We start from the raw sequence: 10,665 nt of genomic DNA on the forward strand, positions 1-10,665 counted from the left end.
CCAACAGTCAGGACCCTCAGCTGTAGGTCTGTTGGAGATTGCTTGAGGTCCACTCCAGACCCTGTTTGCCTGGGTATCAGCAGCAGAGGTTGCAGAAGATAGAATATTGCTGAACAGCGAGTGTACCTGTCTGATTCTTACTTTGGAAGCTTCCTCTCAGGGGTGTACTCCACCCTGTGAGGTGTGGGGTGTCAGACTGCCCCTAGTGGGGGATGTCTCCCAGTTAGGCTACTCAGGGGTCAGGGACCCACTTGAGCAGGCAGTCTGTCCGTTCTCAGATCTCAACCTCCGTGTTGGGAGATCCACTGCTCTCTTCAAAGCTGTCAGACAGAGTCGTTTGCGTCTGGGCAGGTTTCTGCTGCTTTTGTTGTTGTTGTTGTTAACTGTGCCCTGTCCCCAGAGGTGGAGTCTCAGTTGAAAATGCAGAAATCACCGGTCTTCTGTGTCCCTTACGCTGGGAGTTGGAGACTGGAGCTCTTCCTATTCGGCCATCTTGCTCCGCCCCCGCTCTGTTTTTTTTTTAAGCATTAATGTTATGAAACAACAGAATTTTTTGGAAGCTCTGTTTTGGAGGGATCATAACACTGACATCAGTTTTAACCTCAAAATAGATAAAATAAATAAGGTCTAACTAAAACACTCCCCTAGGAGGTGAATAAAATAGCTCACAACATTGGAGTTTTTTGGCGCCTTCCCTGTGACCCAGGCTTGGGCTGGTCTAAGAGAGAGGAGAGAAGCTGGCTGAACTAACAATGATATTTGATCTGCACATCTGTGGCACGGGCAGTTACTCTGAACTCACCTATTTCCTGTTTTCCCAAACATGCTCCTTTCTAAGGCACCTTTAGGCAGGAAAAGATTCCTCACAATGATCTGCCTCCATGACAGATGTTTCTTTCTTTTCCACCACTCTATTTCTTCTCCCAACTTACAATAAATAAATAAATAAACAAACAAACAAAACAAGCAGCAGCATCTCTCTCACCCTGTTTAGTGGGTACCGAACAAAGCCAGTTCAACATATTGGTGTCTGACTGGACTTTAATGACCAAGTAACAAATATTTCTGCAAAACACGTGGTTTCCAATTGCTTGCTTTCAACAAAATTGAAAGCGTACCTAATCAGGTTGTCAGGCAGCAGGACTTTAAAAATAATTGATTAAAATTAATGTTTGACGGCAGGTCAGTGACATTCGGCATCTAACCCAGGAGTTCAAAGTACTGAATGATATTCCTATAACAAAACTCCTTCCATTACCAGTTACTTATTTACGTGAATAACTTCCTTTGCACTGATATTTACAAAACAAAATTAAAATAAAATCATGTATCATTCTAGCAATGAGTGACATTCATCAATGGACACATTATCCATTAGGAATAAAAAAGGTACAACCCACTGAGAAAAATGTTTCCATTAAAATTTATACAATACAGTTATTAAAATAGGAACATATTTATGTTTTTTTGACCAAGTGCATGCCAATAATTTTTATATCTCAATCAAGAAATAAAATACTTAAAGCCTTATAACAGACTTTTAAAACTGTACATATAAATACACACACACACAATTTTTGTTTCAGAGAAGTAATGAAAGACTGACCAGTAACAAGGCTCTGAGCCACAAAAATACTACATTAAGATAAAATTCTGTGGAGAAATAGAATGTAATTATAAGGAGAAAATAATGATGTGAAGTTTCTAACAGCTGAAGAAAAAGCTAGTGCAGGCTTTTAAAAAATACATGATTTAGTACCATTGCCCATCAGATATGCTTATTTTTAAAAGTTACCATGTACAATACACTAAAGTAACATCCTTTAATTATTTAAATGTATAAAGAAAAACCACAAGTCAATTAAAAAATATATAAGGGACAAAGAGTTCTTTAAATCCTTATAGTAGGTTTCTAAACAACCTTATTTCACACATTGTGATATTCTTTTCCTCCTTTCTGCCTTTCATGTGACATTCTCTAAGACCTAGCCTCTCAATCACTCATTTCCTTCATTAAATCCTCCCCAATTCCCCCAATCCGTAATGACCATGCTTTGTCTTATAACACCCAACCATCTAACCCATCTGGCTCACTCACTCTTGTAAGCAGATACAACATTCACTATGGGTAAGGTTCCTTGTATAGTCACTCAGTGAATACCCCTAACATCCTCTGAAGCTGATTTTACTACTGTCAACATTTCAGGATGATAAACCAAAGCCAGATTGGCAGTAACCTGTGCAAGGTCAAACAGCTGCTAAGTGGCAGGGCTGGGATGGGTCTGGGAATAAAACACAAGAGAACTGTCTCTGGAGTCTCAACTCTGAACCATTACAAATCTCCTATGTTTCCCATCCCTGTGCCCTGAACCTGAGTTCAGTGCAACCCATCTTTGTAGGGGATGATGCTTCCTTGCTAAGGAGTTACGGCTTCAACAATCAGCTGCTCTCAAACAGCCCCAAAGATAATCTCTGAGTTCTGAATCTGTGTAACCAGAATGTGCTTACAGTCCCTTAAAATAACCTTCTCTTTCATGCCTGTAGGGAATAATCAGATTCAACACATAGCTATTTATTTCAATTTTTAAAAGTTCCAATTAACAGGGAAAAAAATCCTTAGCAGTCAATTGCATATTATGATATTCCAAAAATGTTTTAATTACCTAAGCCTGCCTAGCTATAACTTACTTAATGCTTTTTACTTTTAAATCAAACTAAATATGGAATATAGCGCTGGAAAAAAATGAGAGACTGATTGCAAACCACCTTAATGTCCTCATGAATCTTTTTATGGAAATAAAAAGAACTTCAGTGAAGTTCTGAGACCTTGTTTACAAGTGGGGCAGACACCAGGGATAGAAGCCCCAGATTCAAGCATCCTTAGAAGATGAGTTTTATCACTTCTTGGCCTTCTGGCTAAGATCAAGTGTAGAAGATGAATTTAGAAGCAGGGAGTCAGGCAAAAGAGATTTTATGTGAAACTAAGTTGTATGAAGACTCTTTGATGGTTACACCTAATTGAACATCTACCTTTTTTTATAGATTAAGAAACTAAGTCCCTAAGAAATGAAAGGACAAACCCATACTCCTCTGGTTTGCTTAGAGGCAAAACTAAGGATTTGGGTCTCTAAATCCCAATGTGATTCCTTATAAGAGGGGTCTTCAAAAGTTTCATGGAAAATGCATATCATGAAAAAACTATGCATGGATTTCATCAAAATAAACTCATACTTACTTGTTATAACATGTCTGAACAGGATCTAGTTTGAGGCACTAACAAGGGTGAGACTTCGGTTTGAAAAGAGCCTCTATCAGAGCAATATAAATTATGCTAAAATTTAAACAAGAACAAACATCAAATTTATGGTGAAGCTTGGGTGGAAGTATGGTGAAATCACTGATGCTTTATGAAAAGTTCATGGGGACAATGGTCCAAGAAAATCAGCAATTCACAAAATAGATAAATTGTCTTGGGAAGGGATGAGACAATGTTGAAGATGAAGACTACACCAATTTTCAAGAAAAAAATTAAGTCTGCTTTCCTGCTCTAATTGAAGAGAACTGACAATTAGCAGCTTATACAATTCTGACTGAAAAATTAAAGTTGAGGAAACTTTCCACTCAATGGGTGCCAAAACCACCGTGTCCAGATCAGCTGCAGACAAGAGCAGAGCTGTCAATGGAAATTTTACATAAGTGGGATCAAGATCCTGAAACATTTCTTTGAAAATTTATAATAGTAGATGGAATACAGCTTTACCAGTATGATTCTGAAGACAAGGCACAATCAAAACAATGGCTACCAAGAGGTAGAAATGGTCCAGTCAAAGCAAAAGAAGACTGGTCAAGAGTAAAAGTCATGGCAACAGCTTTTTGGGATGCTCAAGGCATTTGGTGTGTTGACTTTCTGGAAGCCCAAAGAACAGTAACATCTGCTCGTTATGAGAATGTTTTGAGAACATTAGCCAAAGCCTTAGCAGAAAAACACCCAGGAAAGTTTCATCAGAGTTCTTCTCCACCATAATGCTCCTGCTCATTCCTCTCATCAAACAAGGGTAATTTTGTGACAGCTTCAATGGAAAATCATTAGGCATTCACTTACAGTGCTAATTTGGCTCCTCCTGATTTCTTCTTGTTTCCTAATCTTAAAAAATATTTAATGGGCACTCATTTTACTTAAAAATACAAGTAGACTGAAATGACATGGCTAAATTCCCAGGACCCTCAGTTCCTTAGGGATGGACTAAGTAGCTGGATTCACTGCTTACAAAAGTGTTGTGAACTTGATGAAGCTGACGTTGAGAAAGTTTATATTTTTAATTTTTATCTTTTAATTTCATTTGTCCACAAACTTTTTGAAGTCCCCTAGTATGTTTAACTAGATGAAGCTCATTTTGATTCTCTAAAAGCCAAGAGTCAGGTTATAAATCCACTTATGTTTATATATTCAAAATTGCTCAGAGAAAAACTAAGCAACTCTCTTGGATTGCTAAATATGTCCATGCAAGGAAATCAGTCATGTCAGTCAAAGGAAAGTCTTTTCTTCCATAGTTTTTGATGTCAGTTCATTATATTTTACCTCCAGGCTACTTGTTTTCTTTGAGTAAGATCCATTACATATAATACTTTATAATATGTTGGTGGAAAATAGAGCAGAAGTATCCCATTTAAGATGTTTCCCCTAAGGGTTAAAACATGGTTTACACACACATACATACTCACTCGCTAACAAACACCGGCCTAGGAGAACACAGTCCTTGCGCCAGTGAAATGTACATGACACACTGGTTACCTACAGTGACCTAATTCTTCAAAGTAGCTGTTGGTATCAGAAACTAGGACACTAAAGTCCAATAATTACAGCTCTGAAGACAAGGCTACAGTTAGCAATGTCACTTACTGGTATTATATTATTGCAAGGTATGTACTTTCCTCTTAGGTGCAATATTAAATAAAACACAAGAGGATACAGGAGCTTCTGTTTTTATTATATTCTATCTTCTAATCACAGATTAACCAAAAAAGCTAAAGTAGCAGCCTATATGGTAATGTTTAAAGCTTCAATTAAATAAAAGATGATTATACTGCAAGAAAAATTAATTCCCACCTCTCTCAACTTTTCCCCAGAAAAATGTTATTTTCTAAAAATGAAATAAATTGCATTTCATTAAATTATGGGTGTTACAAAATGGATTTATTAAACTTGACATTGGCAAAAAATTATATCTCATTAGAAATTTTTTTTTTTTTTTTTAAGACAGAATCTCGCTCCATCGCCCAGGCTGGAGTGCAGTGGCGTGATCTCAGCTCACTGCAACCTCCGCCTCCTGCATTCAAGCGATTCTCCTGCCTCAGTCTCCCGAGTAGCTGGGATTACAGGCGCGTGCCATCACACTCGGCTAATTTTTTGTATATTTAGTAGAGACAGGGTTTCACCTTGTTAGCCAGGATGGTCTTGATCTCCTAACCTCGTGATCTGCCTGCCATGGACTCCCAAAGTGCTGCGATTACAGGTGTGAGCCACTGTGCCTCGCCTTCATTAGAAATTTCCAAACTGCTCTGATCTTGTAGAGCTTTTAAGGCTAGTGAGCACAAGATTTCTTCTAATTTAGTATTTTTAGAAACCTTTTGAATGCGATGTCTGAACGATAATGAAAAGGGAAACAGAGTGTTCTTTTATTAGTTTAGGAGATGTTAAGAAAGAGAGAGCCCTTCAATTGCACTTCTAATCATTTTCAGAATCTGGAGAGAATGCAAATAGAAAAACAAGTTAAATTCCAAATGAAAAACAAAAGTAGGGTTGAACTATAAGGCCTCTCAACTCTGTTTCAAAATCATTAAGGACCAAAGAGTTTATATAATTTTGGAAAGGTTGCTTGATTTTCGTTCTTGATTTTGTTTTCTCCTGAAGCTTAATTTGGGCAAATAGTTACTTTGGGGAGAAAAAGGTCAAAGAACAACTAAAGTAGAGATTGAGAAATGTAAGAATATTTTGTCAGGTATGCATTACTTTAGTTTTTAAATTGAATTTGTAAGGTTTAACAAAAATAGACACCCAACAAAGACAATCTTTAATACTAACTCATTTTCTGTTTCTTTATTCCTTCTTGCTGAGAGATTACAAAATCTTTTGAATAATTAACTGGTTTAGTAACCTAATACAATTACAGTATGTAACCATAAAATATTAATAGTCTCTCTCCCCAAACCCTCATTTCCTCCTGGATTGAAAATCTGGTACTAACAACAAATAGGCTCTATTCATTAATACTAATCCAAATAACTGCATCTGGTTGGTTTAAGGGGGGCAAAAGTAGCATATATCCAAAACTAGTTTAGTAAATTAAATTCAAGAATAAATATTTTTTGTTATTTTATGCAATACTAGCTAAAAGTCAATCTACAAAAGCATGGAAGTTGGCTGATGTCTTCTTTGCATCTAAAATGAAAAGCTACATTTTGTCTATGAATTTTGATCAATCATCCAGATGTCTGATTTACAGGAGGCCAAAGTTTAGAATGTTAAACAACTTTCCAGTATTTCTTAATACATAAAACTTGGCACTAAATAAAAGATCCCTGAAGACTGATCACCCTTTCAGGCAGCGTGAACACTGATAGAGCCAAACACCCTGAAGACTTCATATTTCTATCATGGGCCTTGATTTAGTGATTTCATTAAAACCCCAATAAGCCAGGATTGAGACAACCTGAGTGTTCAGGCAATGATGTGTGAAAAACAGCAGAGACAGGTGAGTCATGAAAATTACTAAGGAAAGACGCTCTCCACAACTGGGCTTATCTTTTCCCAGAGGGAGATTTGTTAAGAAGAGCTCAAATACAAACATGGGAAGGTACACAGTTTGGAAGAAAGCATTTCAGGTGATCCTGGTATCTCTATTTCCTACCAACTACTTTCATGTTGGGAAAAAAAAATGACCTGGACTGGAAAGAAAGAAAAAAATATTTATATGTTACTTCAAGGTTACATATGACGGCTTCACGTTTAATCCAGGCAACTACTATAAAATTCATCAGTGAGGCACTCTAAGTTTGCATTACACTTATTTATCCATCATTTACTATTTTTTTCATATGCACGAGAACACCAAGGAAGAGAAGACAAATAATCTAGAAAGGAAACACATGAAAAAAGAAAATCAGTCCAGGTGCAGTGGCTCATGCCTGTAATACCGGCACTTTTGGGAGGACAAGGCGGGTGGATCACCTGAGGTCAACAGTTCGAGACCAGCCTGGCCAACATGGCAAAACCCCGTCCCTACTAAAAATACAAAAATTAGCCAGGCATGCTGGTGTACACCTGTAGTCCCAGCTACCTAGGAGGCTGTGGCAGGAGAATCCTTGAACCAGTGGGGCAGAGGCTGCAGTGAGCCGAGATCGCTCCACTGCACTCCAGCCTGGGCGACAGAGGAGACGCTGTCAAAAAAAAGAGAAAAGAGAGAGAGAGAGAGAGCGCGCTAAAGAATAAAAAAGAGAAAAGAGGTAGAGGGCAAGACCAGCAAATAGAAATGGTCTACACGGAGAGCCCCTTTGGAAGGCCAGGAGCCAGTCAGACCTTAGTGGCCCCTGCTCCTGCTTAACACTATTAGCCACTGGACAGTTCACTGCCCAGAGGGAAACAGGAAGAGAGGGGGAAAAGAAAAATGACAAGCATTTAGTTCTGATGAGTATAGTTTGCTCGAGTAAGTAAATAGGCAAGTCAGAGTCTATTAATTTCCAAGTCAAGCACTAAGTACTCTGGCAAGCTAAGCTACAGCCACCAGCAGCAGAACAGGGCCATCTAGTCTACACAAACTGCCCTATGATGTGAGAACTAGAGGTCCTGGATAATCCAAGGAAAACCCAGAAGATATAGTGACATGCTTAAATAAAAGCAAAAGCAATTATGCAAATATATTTGATTGAGAAGTTGGAATTTTAGGATGAGTTGCTACAGCATTTACTCTGAGACACAGCCCATCTCTAAATATAACTGATGAAAAACAATGGTAAATCAAACTTGATGACACAAGTATGTGCCAAAGTGTGTGCCACATTGTACTCCAGGAAAAACTTTTCCACTAAAAAACAATAGTTTTAAGCAAACTTAAAAATAGATGAACATATCTTCTGTGCAGTAATGCTATAAAGCTGAAAATGTAACTTAGAGCTCTCAGGGATATTAAATAATGGCTTACACAAGAGTACAAACAGATGGTCAAAAACATAGTTTCTGACTTACCAGAAGTTTTGAGAAACTCAATAAAAGATTATTTCAGAACTACAGGTTTTCCTGTAGGTAGCAAAGTGATCACAGATAACTGCAGAAGTCACATTTAGGACATAAAACCACCAACCAGAGAACTTTTACTTCTTGATTCATCCTATGAATCATGGGTTATTCTGAAAAACCTATCATATTATTACCTAAAGAAGTTGCGTGAGAAAGTCTGTCCATACCTGAAATTCTAACAAAAAGCAAATACTAATGAAATCTGAAATTAATAAAAAAGTTAAAAGCAAAATTAAACTATGAAATCAGAAAATTGAACTTCAGTTATCTAAGAAATTCCCTGAACATAGTAACCCTTTGCTTCCCCACAATACCTAAAAAGGAAACAGTGCCGGTCTACACATTAATCTTTAGTTTGTGAAATCCTTTATTTTTTACCTGTATGAAGATTCAGAGAAAGAGTATTTTTTCTTTTCTAATTTGTTCAACTTACCTAACAGCAAAGATAAATTTAAATGGCATTTTTATGAGGTATTTTTCTAAAAGTCAATAATATGGTAAATACCCTGGTTATTAGGATTAAATCTGTGGTTGGAAAAGCACACCATTCTAAAAACAATGAATTCTAAATCAACCAACCTAAATGTGCAAGTGTTTGGAAACCACAGCTCCACTCAGACCCCACAGAATCAGTTCCATTGCCCAGGATTAAGTTCTCAAAAGGATCAAAAGCCTATTTCCTATCACTTGGGTTCATAAAGATGCTGCTCAATACTGTTCTAAAAATGATAAACAATTGCTAGGTTTTATACTTTACTGGGTAAAGAGTTGTAAACAAATGGAACTAGTTTAGAACATTTTTTTCTTAAAGTTACATTCCAGTGATACAGGCTATATTTAAGGAAGCAGGTCCCATATATGTGTGTGGTCTACTAACTGAAAGTCATATTTAATATAATTTCCATTTCATAAAATCAAAACATGGTATTGTTTTCAGGTGTTAGAAATAAAGTTTCCAGTTAATGAGCTCATGACTAAGACCAATATGGCAACAGTTAAGAGAAGATATACAGAGGAAAACGTACATGTAGGGATTGAAATGTTTTACCATTTTTTATTATCAAAAGATAAGTTTCATATTTTAAATCACATTAAAAATATGATGTCAAGTTTAAAAAAAAATCTACAAAAATCAACTGTTAATTTATTAAGGATGGCATAAGAAAAGCAAGAATTCAAAAACCAGCATACATATGTTTCATAACTGCATTCCTATTTTCTTACCCTGTATGTGGTATAGTCGGACTCTATGAGTAACATGGTCAAAAAAGCAAGTCACTTCCGAGTAAATCCTTCCATGTGTCACTCTGACAAAGGGCGGTGTTGTGTAAACATAAGGCTGAGAAGAAAATAATACATTTAAGGAAAATATTTTGGCATCCAAACTTTTAAAAGAATATGTTTATTATGGTTTCAAAAATGGAAAATACATACCACCTGATATTTGCAATTTTAAGTGTAAACCAGATCTTATAAGGTAACATAATATGCATGTGATAAAAACTGAACATGTTTTTTATTTTTAAAAATGCCGAAAATATGAAATAAAAATGTTTACAACTTCATTGCTCTAGAAAGCATTCCTCCCAGCTATACAAATTTCTAACTAAAATCCTTCTATTTGTCCCTATAGTTACTTATTAGAAACAGCAATCATCCTATAGAAGTTACATTTTCCCAGGTAAATAATTATTATAACCATGGTCCCAGCCCCCTAATGTTCAGGGTTTGGGACAGGTGGCAAGGATGACTACAGGGAGTCATCTAAGCAAACTGAAAGCAGGATTCAGAAACATAGTTTAATCACAGCTCGGTTTACTAAACTATAAAACATTTTGTCCTTTTACTTGAAAGAACTAGCTGAATATAAACTCACAAACTTGAAAAAACTACTTGGAAACCACTAGTTTAGTTTTTACTTAAATTTTAAAAACTGGTAATAAAGCACATAACTTACATGATATGGAAGCAAATTTAAAACATTTATGAGTAACTATATTTTTAAAGTATTAGATACCTTAGCTCAACAACAGCATAGAAAGTTAGGCCTGCCATATGAACTACTTAAACAGTATAAGATTTTCGGCTGGGCGCCGAGGCTCACACCTGTAATCCTAGCACTTTGGGAGGCCGAGGTAGGTGGATCACAAAGTCAGGAGATTGAGACCATCCTGGCTAACATGGTGAAACCCCGTCTCTACTAAAAATACAAAAAATTAGCCAGGCATAGTGGCGGGTGCCTGTAGTCCCAGGTACTCGGGAAGCTGAGGCAGGAGAATGGCGTGAACCCGGGAGGCGGAGCTTGCAGTGAGCCGAGATCGTGCCACTGTACTCCAGCCTGGGTGAAAGTGCGAGACTCCGTCGCAAAAAAA

General features: G+C 37.0%; 1 protein-coding gene across 1 annotated transcript in view; it reads right to left on the reverse strand.

The window, feature by feature from the left end:
* The window catches only part of LOC108537068 (alpha-mannosidase 2-like), a 53,332-nt gene extending 43,704 nt beyond the window's left edge, over positions 1-9,628 (reverse strand). The window contains exon 1 of the mRNA XM_017884194.1: positions 9,518-9,628. The gene's annotated coding sequence lies outside the window, so the exon portion shown is untranslated. The remainder of the gene's footprint in view (positions 1-9,517) is intronic.
* Positions 9,629-10,665: the final 1,037 nt, after the last annotated feature.

This window comes from Rhinopithecus bieti, unplaced genomic scaffold (genome assembly GCF_001698545.2).
Source record: "Rhinopithecus bieti isolate Rb0 unplaced genomic scaffold, ASM169854v2 scaffold_14934, whole genome shotgun sequence".
NCBI classification, from domain to species: Eukaryota; Metazoa; Chordata; class Mammalia; order Primates; family Cercopithecidae; genus Rhinopithecus; species Rhinopithecus bieti.